Source organism: Pleurodeles waltl, chromosome 3_1 (assembly GCF_031143425.1).
Source record: "Pleurodeles waltl isolate 20211129_DDA chromosome 3_1, aPleWal1.hap1.20221129, whole genome shotgun sequence".
Lineage (NCBI taxonomy): Eukaryota > Metazoa > Chordata > Amphibia > Caudata > Salamandridae > Pleurodeles > Pleurodeles waltl.
In genome coordinates, this window is record NC_090440.1 from 1,979,387,379 (window position 1) to 1,979,405,809 (window position 18,431).

The 18,431-nt window shown below is 41.8% G+C and overlaps 1 protein-coding gene and 1 long non-coding RNA gene across 2 annotated transcripts in view; one reads left to right on the plus strand and one right to left on the minus strand.

Annotated features, from left to right (window-relative positions):
* LOC138285885 (uncharacterized) overlaps nucleotides 1-17,861 on the plus strand; it is a 31,458-nt gene extending 13,597 nt beyond the window's left edge. The window contains exon 3 of the long non-coding RNA XR_011201655.1: nucleotides 17,667-17,861. This is a non-coding gene — a long non-coding RNA (uncharacterized lncRNA). The remainder of the gene's footprint in view (nucleotides 1-17,666) is intronic.
* Nucleotides 1-18,431, minus strand: part of TLCD3A (TLC domain containing 3A) — a 172,467-nt gene that overhangs the window by 32,898 nt on the left and 121,138 nt on the right. The window lies entirely within an intron of this gene.

The window sequence follows — 18,431 nt, forward strand, 5'->3', positions numbered from 1 at the left end:
CTTCTTTTATACCCTTTCTTGCCAGCCACGCTGTGGAGTACTTGGACGCGTGTGATGGAGCATTGTCCTGCATGAGAATCATGTTTTTCTTGAAGGATGCAGACTTCTTCCTGTACCACTGCTTGAAGAAGGTGTCTTCCAGGAACTGGCAGTAGGACTGGGAGTTGAGCTTGACTCCATCCTCAACCCGAAAAGGCCCCACAAGCTCATCTTTGATGACACCAGCCCAAACCAGTACTCCACCTCCACCTTGCTGGCGTCTGAGTCGGACTGGAGCTCTCTGCCCTTTACCAATCCAGCCACGGGCCCATCCATCTGGCCCATCAAGACTCACTCTCATTTCATCAGTCCATAAAACCTTAGAAAAATCAGTCTTGAGATATTTCTTGGCCCAGTCTTGACGTTTCAGCTTGTGTGTCTTGTTCAGTGGTGGTCGTCTTTCAGCCTTTCTTACCTTGGCCATGTCTCTGAGTATTGCACACCTTGTGCTTTTGGGCACTCCAGTGATGTTGCAGCTCTGAAATATGGCCAAACTGGTGGCAAGTGGCATCGTGGCAGCTGCACGCTTGACTTTTCTCAGTTCATGGGCAGTTATTTTGCGCCTTGGTTTTTCCACACGCTTCTTGCGACCCTGTTGACTATTTTGAATGAAACGCTTGATTGTTCGATGATCACGCTTCAGAAGCTTTGCAATTTTAAGAGTGCTGCATCCCTCTGCAAGATATCTCACTATTTTTGACTTTTCTGAGCCTGTCAAGTCCTTCTTTTGACCCATTTTGCCAAAGGAAAGGAAGTTGCCTAATAATTATGCACACCTGATATAGGGTGTTGATGTCATTAGACCACACCCCTTCTCATTACAGAGATGCACATCACCTAATATGCTTAATTGGTAGTAGGCTTTCGAGCCTATACAGCTTGGAGTAAGACAACATGCATAAAGAGGATGATGTGGTCAAAATACTCATTTGCCTAATAATTCTGCACTCCCTGTATATATACACACACACACTCTCTCTTACTTTATGCCTAAACGTTTTTACTTCAAAAATCTCATCCTGTTGCTTAGCACATCTAAAATAACCACACAAAATATGATTATAACAGCACTAATGCATGTTGTGAACAACAAGAATCAAGTGAATATTTCTGCCATAGTGAAACCTAACACACTACAAGCCACTACTGCACACTATACTATGACAGCATGGAGTAGTGCAACGTGCATCTAGAGTTTCTTACCTGTTTAGAGTAATACACTGTAGTTATCATTAGTTGGATGCAAGTGTTCCCTTGAAAGGAAAACACACAAAAGCAGCAGTTTCTCTCCTCCTGGTCTTGGCTTGGTATCATCTTTCAGTTCAAAACAGCATGCTGTAGCATCACAGAAGTCTGATAGTCTTTGCCAAATTCTTCTGGCAGTGCTTATTGTCATTCGCTGGCACAGTAGATGGACCAGCAAGTGGTTGCAATGCAAAGCACTTAGTGTTAGTGAGAGTACTTCATTTGGAGGCTTGAATGCCAAGAGAGATGTAAGGAATCTCGTTAAAAAGCGATACTGATGAAATTGATCCATTATAATTAGCATTGTGCAGTAGGGACAGATATTTTCTTAGCACTGTCTATGGTGTGATTGCAATGGTTGCAGGAGTATTTCCGTGCTGAGGAAAGCCATGGGGGGCTGCTCCAGATGTATATCAAAGATGATTTCAGCTGGCCAGTTCATGTTGCAGAGCACAGGTCTCATTTTCATTGTGCCCACATTGCAAAAAGACAGAACACAGTTTCCATCATCAAAGTAAGTCGGGTATTGAGTCTGTACAGCCTCTAAAGCTCCGAAGCAGTTCTGGCTGTCTAGATGTTGTACGTTTATGCCACAGAAGTCAAAGGGATTTCTTTCTGAATAATATGGCAACTAATTTGCTAATTTAATGAAAAATGCATTCCTTTCATATCAATACAAGGCCAAGGGATACTTTTGATTTCATTAGGAGGAAGTTATAAGGTTCCTCCACAGCACTGTATTGTTTTCGAAATCGTAATCACATAAATTTGGCCAGTTTTTAACCAACAACAACTGATGTTGATTCACATGGTGCGTGGGGATGGGTGATATAGGAGTAACAGATGGGACACAACTTAACCCAGGCATCAAAACGGTACACATCCAAGGAAGGAAATTGTATCACATAAATAAAAGAGACCTAGATAGGATGACCAGATTTTGAGGAGCAAAAACCGGGACAGGTCAGACATAAAAGAAGGACTAAAGACATTACTATCACTTTTGTATCTGGCCTGGCCCGTTTTTTTACAGAGCTTTGTGAATGTGTGCCTATAGGTGTGTGTGTGTGTGTATACACACACACACATTTACAAGACTACATATATAAAATTAGCTATGGCTTGACCTCTCACCCTGCCCCCCAACCCACCCCCACCTGCCTCTCTCTGCTCCCCACTCCATCGCTCTGCTGGGAGCAGAGAGGGAACTGTGTTGCCTGACAGAAACAGATAAATTACTTTAATTATTTAATACTTTGTAGGAGTCTTTAATTTATGCTGCCCTAGATGATCTGACCTTTGTCCCAGAAAACTGGATATTTATTTAGTAATCAGGCCTTTGTCCCAAAAACCAGGACATTTATTTAAAATTAAGAGAAGCGTCGGGACACCGGACAGTGCTCTAAAAACCGGAACTGTCCGGGGAAATCCGTGACGTCTGGTCACCCTAATCCTAGAGAATTTCTGAAGCTGGAAGTACTAAAACACAGGGTTATCTTCATTTAAGAATATGTATGAAAAAGAAAATTTCCATGAATGGGATACATGTGAATTGTGCATTGTTTCATACCAGCGTAAGGACTTGTATTGCTGACAGTCATTAAAACCAAAAGTGGTAAAAGGCAGGGAAATAAGGCCTTGTATTAGCCATGTGACAGGTGGATGTTCACTAACTGATCTTTTTTTTTTATTTGTTCTATGCTCAACAAAGTATATGTGTATTCTTTTTTTTGCCATACTTTTTCGTGTCGATGTTAGACTGCAAAGTTTTAAAATTGCCATCTTATTCATAATGTGCCAATTTACGAGATGGTAAGGCCCAATTTAATTGCATTATGGCTCTTAACTGAATAGAATGAATCGCTTATTTCTAGTGGGGCATGGTCCACAGAGAAAATCCCTCCAACTCCCCCCCCCCCCCCCCAAAAAAAAATCCATGTTTTCTTTAATTAAAGACAAATTCTCCTTCACAGCCTAAAGACTGGAATGTCCTAGTCAACGTTGGTACAAGTTTCCCACACTATGGGCCTCATTACAACCCTGGCGGTCGGTGTAAAAGTGGCAGTAATACCGCTAACAGGCCGGCGAAAAAAAAAATGGAATTACAACTATGGCGGTTACTGCCATGCAAAACCGCCACTTTTACACTTCGATCGCCAGGGTGGTGACGACCGCTGGGCTGGAGACTTCGGTTTCCAGCCCTGCGGCCGTCACTAGACTGCCGGCGGTATCAGGACCCCGCATACCACCATGGATTTCGTGGGGAATACGTTCCCTGGCACGGATTGGGGTCTCCCCCTCCTCTCTCCCCCTCCCCAAGTCCTCCCCCAACACACACGACCCCCCTACCACCCTCCAAAGGTGGTAGGACCCCCTCCCCACCCCCCCACAGAAACACCCACACACACCCCCTACACGCACGCTCACACCGCTCATACACATACATGCACACAGACCTATACGTCACATTTCCCATACACACAATAGACCCCCTGCATTCATACATGCACTCACACAACCCCACTACACACTCACACGCACACCCCCATGCACGCACACAACATCCCCCATCCCCCTTCCCTAACGGACAATCACCTTACTTGTTCCGGTGATCCTACGGGAGGGAACGGGATCCATGGGGGCTGCTCCACCGCCAGCACCCCGTCACCAAAATACCGCCACGCCGAATCCTGGGACGTGATTCGGTGGGCGGTGGTCTGATGACGTGGCGGTGGAGGTGGAGCAGCCTCCACTTCACCACCGACAGCCAGTATGGCTGCCGGCAGCTCTCCGTCCGAATAAGGGTGGAGGGCTGCCAGCAGTCATGATACGTTTGGCGGGAGACCGCCACCACTGGCGGTCTTCGGCCTGGCTTAATCTTCAAAAAAGACCGCCAAGGTTAAAATGAGGGCCTATATATGGTAACAACTATAACTGTACCTACTTAAAGGTGAAATATTTAAAAATTAATGGAGTTCGTTTTTTGAAGATACTACATCTACCATGATGCAATGGGGCAGATTAATTGCTGGGATGTCAGGCAGGTGCGCTCCTAACTGTTTGTGACTTTAAAGGCTCCCTTGAGACATTGGGCTGACGAGCTCTGGAGCAGGCACCAGCAGGCCAGGGAAGAGGTACTGAAACCGGGTGATTTATGGCAGCATTCCCAGCACCCCGCAAATATGTTCTCTGCTGAAGAAGGGACTAACCCAGAAACACATGTGTCCAGAGATGCACAGTAAAGGCTGTACCTACTTAAAGGTGAAATATTTAAAAATTAATGGAGTTCGTTTTTTGAAGATACTACATCTACCATGATGCAATGGGGCAGATTAATTGCTGGGATGTCAGGCAGGTGCGCTCCTAACTGTTTGTGGTAACAACTATAGGTATGATGGTGCTATATCACGGATGAGGGTGATTAGCTTTAGGATCCGTGGTGTTGGAAAGAAAACAACACATGCAGGTATTGGAATCATAAGGCCATAAGGTGAAAACTTCAGGAGAGAAATGAGAAGTATTATAGGTTCCATTCTGGATCATATAATTTATTTCAGAATCTGAACTGTTCATTTGTGATTTCCAATTCATGAACAAGGTTTAATTATCTTTTGGGATAGAGGGGTTCTTAAGATTTTTCATGGTTCCAAATCCCAAACAGGTAATCTGCTGGATAGGTTTATTCAGAAAAGTCATTAGGTATAATGCATGCTCGAAATAAGGCTTCTTTGCCTTGAACCTGCCAAATTATGTTACACAAACACTTTTCTAATCAATATTTTCTTTCAAATACGCAATCCTTCTATAGCCGAATTCTGAATAGATTCATTTGAATAAATCAGTCTGTTAGTAATGATTACATTTTTCTGGCATTGTGGACATTGTGAAACTAAAAAGCTGAGGGATGTGACCTGTCCTCAATCTCAAAATAGGGACATTTCTTCACGAAATTTGGGTTACTATCAAGAGGAGGAGATTCACAATGTCCCCACTGTTTGTAATTGTATGTTTCCCTATGGTAACTAGTTTTATGGATGTAATATTGTGCATAATGATCAAAACATAATATTTCTTTACAACACAATAAATGCACATAAGGGTCTTCATTGTGTAAGATGCTGTAAGCTTGCACATCTGATATAATGCACTTCATAGTCTCTGTATCCCAGTCACTTGAAATAGAACCAGGAATATTCACATAATTCATAGAAATCTTCAACAAATACAGTAACTGCAATGTCTCAGTCGGTCTCATGATTTGATAAGGAATCTTTTCCCAAGCTATGTCCTCAGGCACAGGATAAGCTGTGATGTTTGCAGCGCATAGATCTCTTTGAGCTCTCTGGGATGGCAGATGTGGTTGAAGTTCAGCAAAACAAAAAAAAGAGGGAAAGGGAGGAATTGGTCAGTCCAGTGTACACCCTTCCAGAACCGTAGCTACAAAATAAAGTACACTGTTCTGATAATATTGACTCCACTCAACCAATGAGGTGGGGAGACACTGGTCAACACATATCAGTTTATTTAGAACAATTTCCCTCACTCAGCCCATGGGTGACATGCTTCATCATTGGGCGCTGCTCCTCGTCAGGTCAGTACTCCAAGGGGGCTCTTTGCTGGAGATCTTTTGATAGTCATTGCCAGAATGGGTGGAGTGAAAAACAGAAGACTGGGTGGTGTGAGATTAAAAATAACTATAGGTACCAAAATGAGAATCTTTAAATAGGCATCAACTCGACTGATGTTGACTTGTAGTGGTTCACAGTCAGCTATAGTGTTGTGCTGAACACTTGCAGCTATAGTTATGGCAGCATCAGATTCATCCATGGAATCTATTGCTCTGTCTAAAGTTGGCGATGCAGGATGCTCCAACATCCCCATCTGCGTACCTAAGCAAGTGATGCTACTGATGTCTTCTTGGGATAGTTCATTCAGAGTAGGTAGAGGCTAAGAAGTTCTACTCTGAATTCCTCTTGGTGTCCAGGATGGTCTGCAGTGCAGAATCGACCACATAGTACTTTAAAATGTGGTTTCTCTTTGAACCAGACAAAGGGGTCAGGATGACAGTTCACTTTTATCGCAAGGATTGGAACGGGTGGTCTGTAGGATGGTCCAAAAGCTTGCTTGTTGTGGATCTTTTCATAGATGAAATGTTCTAGTTTAAGGACTCACCCTTCAGCAGTTACAACCCTCTCTTCACTAGTGGCAGCTTCCAAATGTTCTGCATTAACCAGCTTGTCTCTGACCTTCTAGGCTCTTTGTAAGACATTCAAATGTTGTCTCAGGTCAAACTTTTTCTCATCTGCCACTAGTTTAGATACGTACATGGACACTCCAAACAGCGCCTCCCAATACTAGTCTAGGCAAGTTATTCAATGCTTTCTGGACTCCATACAGATTATGGTACCCACTAAGGCCTGAATTTAGTACCCTAATAAATCAGGAATTTAGTATCCAGCAGCCACGTCTTGCTCAATCATGCCATTAGCAAACTCAACTAATCCGTTGGATTCAGCTTGAAATGGATTGCAGAATTAAAGACAAACTCCCAGAGCAGACATACCATCCCTGTAAGCCTTGGAGATGAATGCAAGAACATTATCTGAATTAAATTAATGAACTGCTCCCTTCACTACCATATAATGCAAATCATTTACGACCGTTCAAGCACTTGTATTTCTCTGTGGCCACACCCACGTGAATCAAGAACAGGAATCAACTGCTACCAATAGTACTTGTAGTAGCTAACAAAATCTGTGGGCCGATATGGTCCAAATAAATCACCCAGAACAGTATGTTGAAGACTATAAGAGGAGAAGGCAGAGGTCTTCTAACAGTAGAAGGTTTGATTTATTGATAAATATTGCACCATTTAACATAATCTAAAGATTGTTTATATACACAGGGCCACCAGTAGCGTCGCTGTAGCACTGAAACACTTGCATTAATGCCTGCATGGGCAGACCCCAGCCCATTATTGCTTCCCTGATTAAGTTTGATCTGGCAGTTGCTTAGGAATTATCCTGTCTCACACTTCTCATATAGTAGTCACAGGAGTCTTACCTGAATCTAGGGTGTGGGAGTATTTAGGAGGAAAGCCCATTGGAGGTTTTTTATCTTTTGTGGTTGCATGTATTGCTGTTACTAAATGTGTGTCAATCTTCATCTGAGATCTGGTTAGAACTACTACTCTGACAGTCTGTGGTGCAGCCTCGGCATGAATCCCATCATGCTGATGGCCCAATGTGTAGTCTAATGGAAGCTTATCTTGTAAGGCAGCTACCTTTCCCCAGAACTGTTTATTCTTCATAGGTTTCCCTTTTGAATCCGTGAATTCATTCAGATGCCAATGTTTCAAATCCTCATTGTATCCTTCGACACAGCAGGATGAATCAGACATTATTAGTGTGGGATCTGAAGGGTCAGCCTTCTGTATGGCAAGTTTCAGGGCATGAATTTCTGCATGTTGCAAAATGCCATCACCTAAGACTTTAGTGTGGGTGGTTGCGGATAGAATTCACCATCTTTTAATTCACCTTGGACTGCCATACAGGCTGAGGATTACTTATATCTTGTTCCTACTTATGGCTGAGCAGCACCGTCCATATAAAATATACACTCATATGGCTCAATGGGTAAGGCGTTTGGAGTGACATTCTGTTCATATTGGAGAAAAGCTTGTATACAAAAGTAGAATAATACTGAAACTTTACATCCCCTGCATTTAAGGAAGATGCCCACTGCACCCATCTCAGGTGTAGGTTTTAGTGGCTGCCTCCAGGGGTGGTATGGGAGAAACCATAATCATGAGTTTTGCCTGTGCTAACGGGCACTCTTTCAAGATAGTTATCTGCATAGCTGCCAGGACTTTTTCAATGGAAGCAAAATGTGCTTCAGTTGGAGAATACAAGTGTGACTCACTGTAGATCAAATAGGTATAACCTTACTAGCTTGGTATGACTCTGGGCACTAGGTTGGTCCTACAACACCTAGATTGTAAATATTGTGTCTCTAGCATGTCTGCTCTCGGCACACACAAGATATCAGTGTGTTTATCCATCCACAGTTTTGCTCAAAACTTGGGAGAAATCAAGTCATGAAAGGGCTTCACTCACTCAGCATAGTGTGGCAAATACGCTTGTCCTAAGTAAAGGAATCCCAACAGGGATTGTAACATCTTCAATGTGTCAGGAGGCTGCAAGGTAGCACATTTCTGAAGGAAATCAGAAGCCATACCCTTGCCCTCATTGGAGAATTTGTATCAGAGAAAAGTCACCTTAAGGTAGGCAATCTCAGACTTGTAAATTTAATTGCACTTCGCTTCTGGCTTTAAAGGGAGCAAGGGAATAACATATGGAATAGAGTGATAGTCTCACCCACTTGGTTTCTGTATAAGGTCAGAGCCTGTTAATCAGCCCGATCACTGGTGTAAACCTCCCTGATTTCTTTAGGTACTGGGAGAGAATAAGCTACCCTTATTACTTCCTGCACCCTGGGCACTTCCGTAGTAAAAACTTGGGAACAGACAGCAATCTTCAATTAGTATGAAATCATGCTCTGCAAATAAATGCAGCCAGAAGAATGCTTTAACGATGCAAGAAATATCTCCGTCAATCTGTATCTGTATATTATGAACATCATCAGGGGGATTTAAATGCTTATCTGGAGTCTCAACCCATATGGACTTATCAGTTTGACCTCTGGAGAGTCTGATGCACTACTGTGTCTTCTGCTGCATGTCCTGAACCACTCTTACCCAAGTCTTGTTTTGCAGGAGTATTGATAGCTGTTTTGGCATGTTTCTTAGAAAGCCCTGATACTTTCTTCTACTCAACTGGAGTCTTGGAGTCCAGTCCTTTCTCTTCCCTCTTAATGCTGACTTCAGTCTCTCGTCCTGCTTCACCTTTCCTGCTATACTCTTTTTCTTTGGTACTTGGGTCAACTTCCTGTCTTTGCAGATTTACCATAAGAGTCCTGAAAAGAACAAGAAGGCAGCTATCAGAATACTGATACCATTCCATTTTTTTAACGTTATTGTGATGCTTTAAATTATACCCACGCATACTGGATTCCCGAAATACGATAGAACCAATTCATTTTTGCTCTCTCTCCCTCGGTTTCTTCCCACTTTCCATTGCAGATTTCTCCTTAACGGAACCTCCACTGTCACTTTTAGTTTTGAATGTGGTTAAACAGCTTGAGTACTCAAGGCATCATGACCCACAGATGTGTATTAAACGTCTGAAATAATTTACACAATCTTGATCTGGAACTGCTTCTTTAATGTATAGCCGGAACCAAAGCTTCTCCCTTAATGCTGCACAGGATGAGTGAGGAAACTGTGGCGAAGTTCCCCATTAACTTAATTTCTAAGACCAGAGCTAGAGCAGCCCAGTGCTCATTTTGTACTTATACCTCAGGAGAACTGCCAATGAAGGAATGCCATTCATGTTAGTATAGACGATGCAAACATGCTTCCCCAGGTGTTACAATCCTCTTCAGGTGGCTCCATCCGAAGAGGAAGACACATAGTCAGTATTTTATGTATTGGGCTGTCATGTGTGGAAAAAAACACTTCTCAATTTCTTTCGAGAAATCCAAAAGACGATCTCATCATGCTTCAGCGGCATCTTTCCCAGAGAGCTTTATTGGGATCACTGACTTAAAATCAGAATCAACAACATTCTGTAACAAAAATATTGCATCAAAAATATTGTTTTCCTATACTTGCAACGGTAAGTACATAAATATTGAAAAAATATCCTTTTACAGTAATATTCTCCAGAAAATACAAAAATATTGTCTTATAATATATATATAGTTCAAAATAGTAAATTGTAAATCTTAAATATGTTAATATATAAAATTAATATAAAGCAAATTAAATACATTTAAATAATATTTAAGACTATATAAAATATACTAATATAAACACATTTTTGTGTGTATATTTATATATTCATATATAAAGTAACACTATTATTAAAACATTTTTCATTATTTGGATTTGTTAGTTATTTTTCTTATGTACAACTATAAAAGCACATATATAAATATAAATATACATATATATATATGGAAAATGTCACTTACCCAGTGTACATCTGTTCGTGGCATGTTGCGCTGCAGATTCACATGCTGTGCACTGTTCCTGCCATCTAGTGTTGGGCTCGGAGTGTTACAAGTTGTTTTTCTTCGAAGAAGTCGTTTCGAGTCACGGGAACGAGTGACGCCTCCTTTTCGGCTCCATTGCGCATGGGCGTCGACTCCATCTCAGATTGTTTTCCCCACAAGGGGTGAGGTAGGAGTTGGTGAAGTAATGATACTAGAGGTGCCCATGCAATGGAGTAGATATGCATGTACATAGTGTGTAGTAAGGGAATATTTATTTACATATTTAGAATTTACATGCAACTAAAACGGCTACAGGATCCCGGGGAGGTGGGAGGGCGCATGTGAATCTGCAGCGCAACATGCCACGAACAGATGTACACTGGGTAAGTGACATTTTCCGTTCGATGGCATGTGTAGCTGCAGATACACATGCTGTGCATAGACTACAAAGCAGTAATTTCCCCAAAAGCGGTGGTTAGCCTGTAGGAGTTGAAGTTGTCTGAAATAATGTTCTTTGTACAGCCTGTCCTGCTGTGGTTTTGTTGTGTTGCAAACACATCTACACAGTAATGCTTAGTAAATGTATGGGGAGTAGACCAGGTTGCTGCTTTACAAATCTCTGTCATTGGTATATTACCAAGAAAAGCCACTGTGGCGCCTTTCTTTCTAGTGAAGTGTGCCCTTGGAGTAATGGGTAATTCTCTTTTAGCTTTAAGGTAACAGGTCTGAATGCATTTGACTATCCATCTGGCAATGCCCTGTTTGGATATAGGGTTACCTGCATGAGGTTTTTGGAAAGCTACGAACAATTGTTTTGTTTTGTTTTACGAAATTGTTTTGTTCTATCAATGTAATACATTAGCGCTCTTTTTATGTCTAAAGTATGTAATGCCGTTTCTGCTACTGAGTCTGGCTGTGGAAAGAAGACTGGGAGTTCCACAGTGATATGACTTTTGGTAAGAATTGTGGATTTGTACGGAGAAACAGCTTATGTTTATGTATTTGTATAAAGGGTTCTTGAATAGTAAACGCCTGTATTTCGCTAACTCTTCGAAGTGAAGTGATGGCTATTATAAAGGCTACTTTCCAAGTCAAAAATTGGATTTGACAAGAATGCATGGGTTCAAATGGTTCATGGCCCATGAGTCGTGTTAATACAATATTAAGATTCCACGAAGGTACTGGTGGTGTCGTTGGAGGTATGATTCTTTTTAGTCCTTCCATAAAGGCTTTAATAACTGGGATTCTAAAAAGCGATTTTGTATGTTTAATCTGCAGATAAGCAGATATTGCAGTGAGATGGATTTTAATGGAAGAGAAGGCTAGACTGGACTTTTGTAAGTGTAGTATATAACTTACAATGTTTTGTGTGGAGGCGTCTAATGGCATAATTTGATTAGCCTGGCAGTAGCAAACAAACCTTTTCCATTTGTTAGCGTAACAATGTCTTGTTGTGGGTTTTCTTGCTTGTTTAATGACCTCCATACACTCTTTGGAAAGGTTTAGATATCCAAATTCTAAGACTTCAGGAGCCAGATTGCTAGGTTGAGCGATGCTGGATTCGGGTGTCTGATCTGTTGGTTGTGTTGTGTTAACAGATCTGGTCTGTTTGGTAGTTTGATGTGGGGTACCACAGATAGGTCCAACAGTGTTGTGTACCAGGATTGCCGAGCCCACGTTGGTGCGATAAGTATTAGTTTGAGTTTGTTTTGACTCAGTTTGTTGACCAGATAAGGAATGAGCGGGAGAGGGGGAAAAGCGTAAGCAAATATCCCTGACCAGCTGATCCATTGAGCACTGCCCTTGGACTGAGGGTGTGGGTATCTGGACGCAAAGTTTGGGCATTTTGCATTTTCTTTTGTTGCAAACAGATCTATGTTTGGTGTCCCCCAGCGGTGGAAGTGATCTTGTAGAATCTGGGGATGTATTTCCCACTCGTGAGTTTGCTGGTGATCTCGACTGAGATTGTCAACTAACTGATTGTGAATGCCTGGTATATATTGTGCTATGAGGCGAATGTTGTTGTGAATTGCCCGATGCCCAATTTTTTGTGCTAAGAGACACAGCTGTGACGAGTGTGTCCCCCGTTTGTTTAGATAATACATTGTTGTCATATTGTCTGTTTTGACAAGAATGTGTTTGTGGGCTAGAAGGGGTTGAAAGGCTTTTAGTGCTAAAAAGACTGCTAACAGTTCTAAGTGATTTATGTGAAGTTGTTTTTGCTGACTGTCCCATCAACCTTGTATGCTGTGATTGTTGAGGTGTGCTCCCCACCCAATCATGGAGGCGTCTGTTGTGATAATGGCGTGAGGCACTGGGTCTTGAAAAGGCCGCCATTTGTTTCAATTTACAGGGTTCCACCATTGAACCGAAGAGTGTGTTTGGCGGTGTATCAACACTAGATCTTGGAGTTGACCCTGTGCCGGCGTCCATTGTATTACTAGGCACTGTTGTAAGGGCCGCATGTGTAGCCTTGCGTTTGGGACAATAGCTATGCATGAGGACATCATGCCTAGTAGTTTCATCACAAACCTGACTGTGTAGTGTTGGTTTGGTTGCATGCTTTGTGGACTTGGAGTGGCAATTGCTCTTTGTGTGTTGAGTGTTGCTCCCAAGTATTGTTGTATTTGGGATGGTTGTAAATGTGATTTTTGGTAATTTATAGAAAACCCTAGTTTGTGTAGAGTATCTATTACGTATTGCGTGTGAACGTGACATTGTCGTTGAGTGTTGGCTTTTATTAGCCAATCGTCTAGATATGGGAATACGTGCATGTGATGTCTCCTTATATGAGCTGCTACTACAGCTAGGCATTTTGTAAATACCCTGGGGGCTGTTGTTATTCCGAACTGCAACACCTTGAATTGGTAATGTTTGCCTTGTATTACAAACCTGAGGTATTTCCTGTGAGATGGATGGATGGATGGGTATGTGAAAATACGCATCCTTGAGATCCAGTGTTGCCATGTATTCCCCTTGTTTTAGTAAGGGGACTACGTCCTGAAGTGTTACCATGTGGAATTGATCTGATTTGATGAAGAGATTCAGTGTTCTGAGATCTAAGATAGGCCTTAACGTTTTGTCTTTTTTCGGGATAAGGAAATACAGGGAGTAAACACCTGTTCCTTTCTGTTGTTAGGGTACTAGCTCTATTGCTTCTTTTGCTAGCAGTGCTTGGACCTCTATTTGTAATAGGTCTAAGTGTTGTAGAGACATTTTGTGCGGTCTTGGGGGAACATCTGGAGGGAATGTTGTGAACTCTATGCAGTAACCATGTAGGATAATTGATAGGACCCACGTGTCTGTGATAATGTGTGTCCAATTGTGGTAGTATTTGGTTAATCTCCCCCCCACCGGTGATATGTGTTTGGGAAGTGTGACATTGAAGTCACTGCTTGCTAGGGCTTGGCAGGCTGGAATGTCACACTTCCTCTTGGGAACTGTCCTCTGTAGGAACCACGAAACCCCCCTCTCTGGTACTGAGACTGGTAGGTGGGTTTTGTTTGGGAGGTGGATGGTTCTGATGGTTGTTGTCTAAACCCTCCCCTAAACTGTGGTTTCCTAAATGTTCCTCTGTATTGGGAGGAGTAGAGCGCGCCCATGGCTTTGGCCGCGTCTGTGTCTTTTTCCATTTTTTCTATTGCGGTATCCACTTCCGGCCCAAATAGCTGATGTTGATTAAACGGCATATTCAATACCGCCTGTTGTATCTCTGGTTTAAGCCCAGAACTTCGCAGCCATGCATGCCTTCTAATTGTTACTGCTGTATTGACAGTCCGTGCTGCTGTATCAGCAGAGTCCAGGGCAGACCGGATTTGGTTGTTTGATATGGCCTGTCCTTCTTCGACCACTTGTTGGGCACGTTTTTGGTGTTCTTTGGGCAATTGCTGGATGATGTCTTGCATCTCGTCCCAATGCGCCCTGTCGTAGCGGGCAAGTAGGGCTTGTGAGTTGGCAATTCGCCACTGATTGGCTGCTTGCGATGCCACTCTTTTCCCTGCTGCGCCTAATTTTCGACTTTCCTTATCAAGGGGTGGCGCATCCCCTGATGATTGTGAATTTGCCCGTTTCCTTGCAGCCCCCACAACCACTGAGTCCGGAGGGAGATGTTGAGTAATAAACACTGGGTCTGACGGGGGCGGTTTATATTTCTTTTCAACCCTTGGCATGATAGCTCTCCCTTTTACAGGTTCTTGGAAGACCTGTTGTGCGTGTTTAAGCATGCCCGGTAACATTTGTAAACTTTGGTACGATGCATGCGTGGATGCCAGAGTGTTAATCAGGAAGTCATCCTCCACCAGTTCCGAGTGCATTGTTACGTTGTGGAATGTTACTGCTCTGGCCAGTACCTGTGTGTAGGACGTACTGTCCTCTGGCGGTGAAGGTTTTGTTGGATAACACTCTGGGCTGTTGTCCGATATAGGTGGGTCGTATAGATCCCAGGGGTCCGCATCGTCTTGAGTCATCCCAGTATGTGTGGGTGACTGTGCCATTGGCGTACCCACTGGTGACAACTGTGGTGATTGGAGTGGGGATGTTTGTGGTGAGAAATATGGCTTTTGGTTGCATCTCAGTCTCATGAAAAGCCAGTTTTCTTTTTGACTTGAGCGGAGGGATGGTTTGTATATTCCCGGTGTCTTTCTGGATTTCTAACCTTTGCTGAGTTTGGTCATGCTCATCTAAATCCAGTTCTTGCTCAAATCTCTGCCTTTCTTTGAGCTGCAGAGAGAGCCCTTGCTCTTCAGTGTAGGAAGACCGTTTCGGCTCCGAAGCTGTTTTTTTCGGTACCGAAATTCCCATTGAAATTGTCTTTTTCGGTTCCGATAAGCTCTTTCGAGGCTTGCTAGACTCAATGCTGACTTTTTTCGGTGCCGGTTTCTCGACCGGAGTCAGAAGTCTTCGGCAACATTTTGGCCTTTTTCTGTGCCGATGTTACTTGGTCACCTTCTTTTCTATGGGTGGAGCCATGGCCTTCAGGCAGTGGAGTCCCCATGGTCTTTAGTTTTTTGGATTGACCTTGGGTGTGGGACGGGACAGGTGTACTCACTTTTTGCGCCGCCGTCGAAGGTCGATCACCGCCGGATTCATCCGAGTCCGATCCTTGGATAGATATCCGCATCTCTTCTTCTTCGACGTCGAGATGTTGTTTCGGCTTCGACGCCATCTGTAGTTGTCTTGCGCGTCGATCCCTTAAAGTCTTCTTGGATCGAAACGCTCGGCAGGCCTCACAAGTATCCTATCTGTGTTTGGGCGATAAACACAGGTTACAGACCCGATGCTGGTCTGTATAAGGATACTTGGTGTGACACTTGGGACAGAAACGGAAGGGGGTTCGGTCCATTAGTCTTCGACGATGGGTGTGGTCGGGCCGACCAGGCCTCGGTGAAGTGCGGAAGCCCAGAAAGACCGCCGAAGGGGTCTTGTTGTCGGTGCCGATGTGATGAAACTAAACCGGTCCCGAACAATACCGACGAATTTCGATGATTTTCTAAGTTTCCCTATTCGAATTACGGAGCGAAGAGGAACGCGTCCGAACCCGATGGCAGAAAGAAAACAATCTAAGATGGAGTCGACGCCCAGGCGCAATGGAGCCGAAAAGGAGGAGTCACTAGGTCCCGTGACTCGAAAAGACTTCTTCAAAGAAAAACAACTTGTAACACTCCGAGCCCAACACTAGATGGCAGGAACAGTGCACAGCATGTGTATCTGCAGCTACACATGCCATCGAACATATATATATATATATACAGAAAAAATATTAACAAATCAGTTGTAAAACAGTAAATAAACTTTGAAATAAATAAAATATAAAAAAAAATTAAAAAACCCCAAAAGACATTTACGTAAAATAACATAAAAATGATATATATAAAGAACTAATTAAAAATTAAAAAAATAACAAATAATAATGGATATATTTAAACAATATCATTAAAAGTTTGAGAGCAATATATATACTATTCCCACTCCTGTGCAACATTAGGGAAAGCGTTGGACCTTGGTGGGGTAAGATTTTTTTTATTTGGCAAGGAGATGAGAACACAGCACAGATTTTTGTGAATATGCTGAATGAGAATACATTGAATTTGAAGCAGGATTGATCCCAACTCCATTGATGTTTTGGATGTTCGGATCAGTGCTGTCAATAACAAATTGATGAGTACTCTTTATCGTAAAGAGACTGCAGGAAATAGTTTGCTTCATGCAAGCAGTGGTCACCCCAAGAAAGTAATACAGAGTATCCCATTTGGAGAAATGTTACGCGCTCGCCGTAACTGCAGTTCTGATCTAGCTTTTTTCGGCGAAATTAAAGTTATGACTGAGCGGTTTCTCCAAAGAGGATACAACAAAGGTGTGCTCGATCAGGCAGTGGCTAGAGTTTCAAGAATCAATAGATCCAATCTACTGATTAGGAAGAAACAATCTAACACACAACAGCTTCAACCAATCAGATTCATTACTACATATAACAATGGAAGCAATGAAATAAGAAAGATATTTTCCAAATTCTGGCCTGTATTAAAAACTGACGAAACTTTTGCAAATGCCTTGGGTGATTTCCTGCGTTTCACTTTTAGAAGAAACAAATCCCTGAATGATTCTCTTTGCAATAGCCTCATTCCACAACCCAGAATTGAGAACCCTGTCCAAGGATTTTTCATCTGTGGTAGATGTAAAGCGTGCAAGAATAGTACTAATGTAAAAAGTATCCAATTTCCAACTGTCTCTACTCCTTTTGTAATTCGTAAACATGTGTCATGTTTGTCAGACCATTGTGTTTATACTCTAATTTGTCCCTGCAATAAATTCTACATTGGAAGTACTATACATCCGGCTAAGAAACGTATTCTCGAACATATGCGAGCTATTGATCATGTAGATAAAAGTTATCCAGTAGCAAGGCATTTTAGAGATTTTCACAATCGAAGGGTTGACCTGTTGAGATTTGTTGTTTTAGATCAGGTCCCTGTAAGAGAGAGCGGTGGAACTAGGGTGTTGGAATTGAGGAGACTTGAATCTAGAATCATAGTTGGTATGAGTACATTGTACCCAACTGGACTCAACATGGATGAGGAATTGTCAATACATATTGGTAACTAGTGTTCTTTGGACTTTTATTAGAATAGTTTTCATATACTAGAACATTTCTTCGGCTGCTTTTCCCTTCTCATTTTATACATATGTATATATTTTATTTTTCTGATTTTGCTATAGAGTGTAGTATTGGTTATTTTGGGTATGACATCACTCTTTTTTTCTTTCCCTAGGTGGTGTAGTTATGAATGTTTCAACAAGAAAGATCCTTGATGTTTTGTTACATCTTGGAAAACGCAAAAGAGCTATTATATCCTTTTTTGTGTAGAAACAGCTTATTCAGTAGTATATTCTCTCTGGGATTTCATATAGTATTTATTGTATATTTCTAGTTGCAACAATGAATTTTCATAGGTATTGGGCTTCTCAATAAGGACTATGCTCATTTAAAGCATAGATGCAGTTTAGCTATATTCAATATACCATTTTTTGGCATTATTTATAATCAAATATGTATTTGTGTTTCATTTCCATACATTATGTATTACATTTTTCATATAATTTTAGTATGAATATATAAATAATTAGGATTTGGCACATTACAGATAAATTAATATATATATATGCAAATGGTCACGAAAACTTGATTGATTTAGCGCTAATACTTTTTTGGTATCGGTTATGTGAATATAGAAATATATAAGGATGAGTTATTCACGGATTATCAATATTTTCTTGTTTAAAAAGTTCAAAGATTTATTTGTATTTGTTTTTGTTTAGGTTGGTCATTTCAAAATGGCCGACACACTTTATGTGGGAAACAGGGAGGGTTTTCTGTTAGTCCTTTCTTTATTTTGTTTATATTTTGACTCTTGGCATTGAATGTATTTAAACTCGAAGTAAATGCGTGTTTTGTTACCTGTGAACAAGGAAATTTTAAATTTCCGAAACGCGTTGGGTTTTTCGCCAATAAAATACCTGCATTACGAATCTCTTGA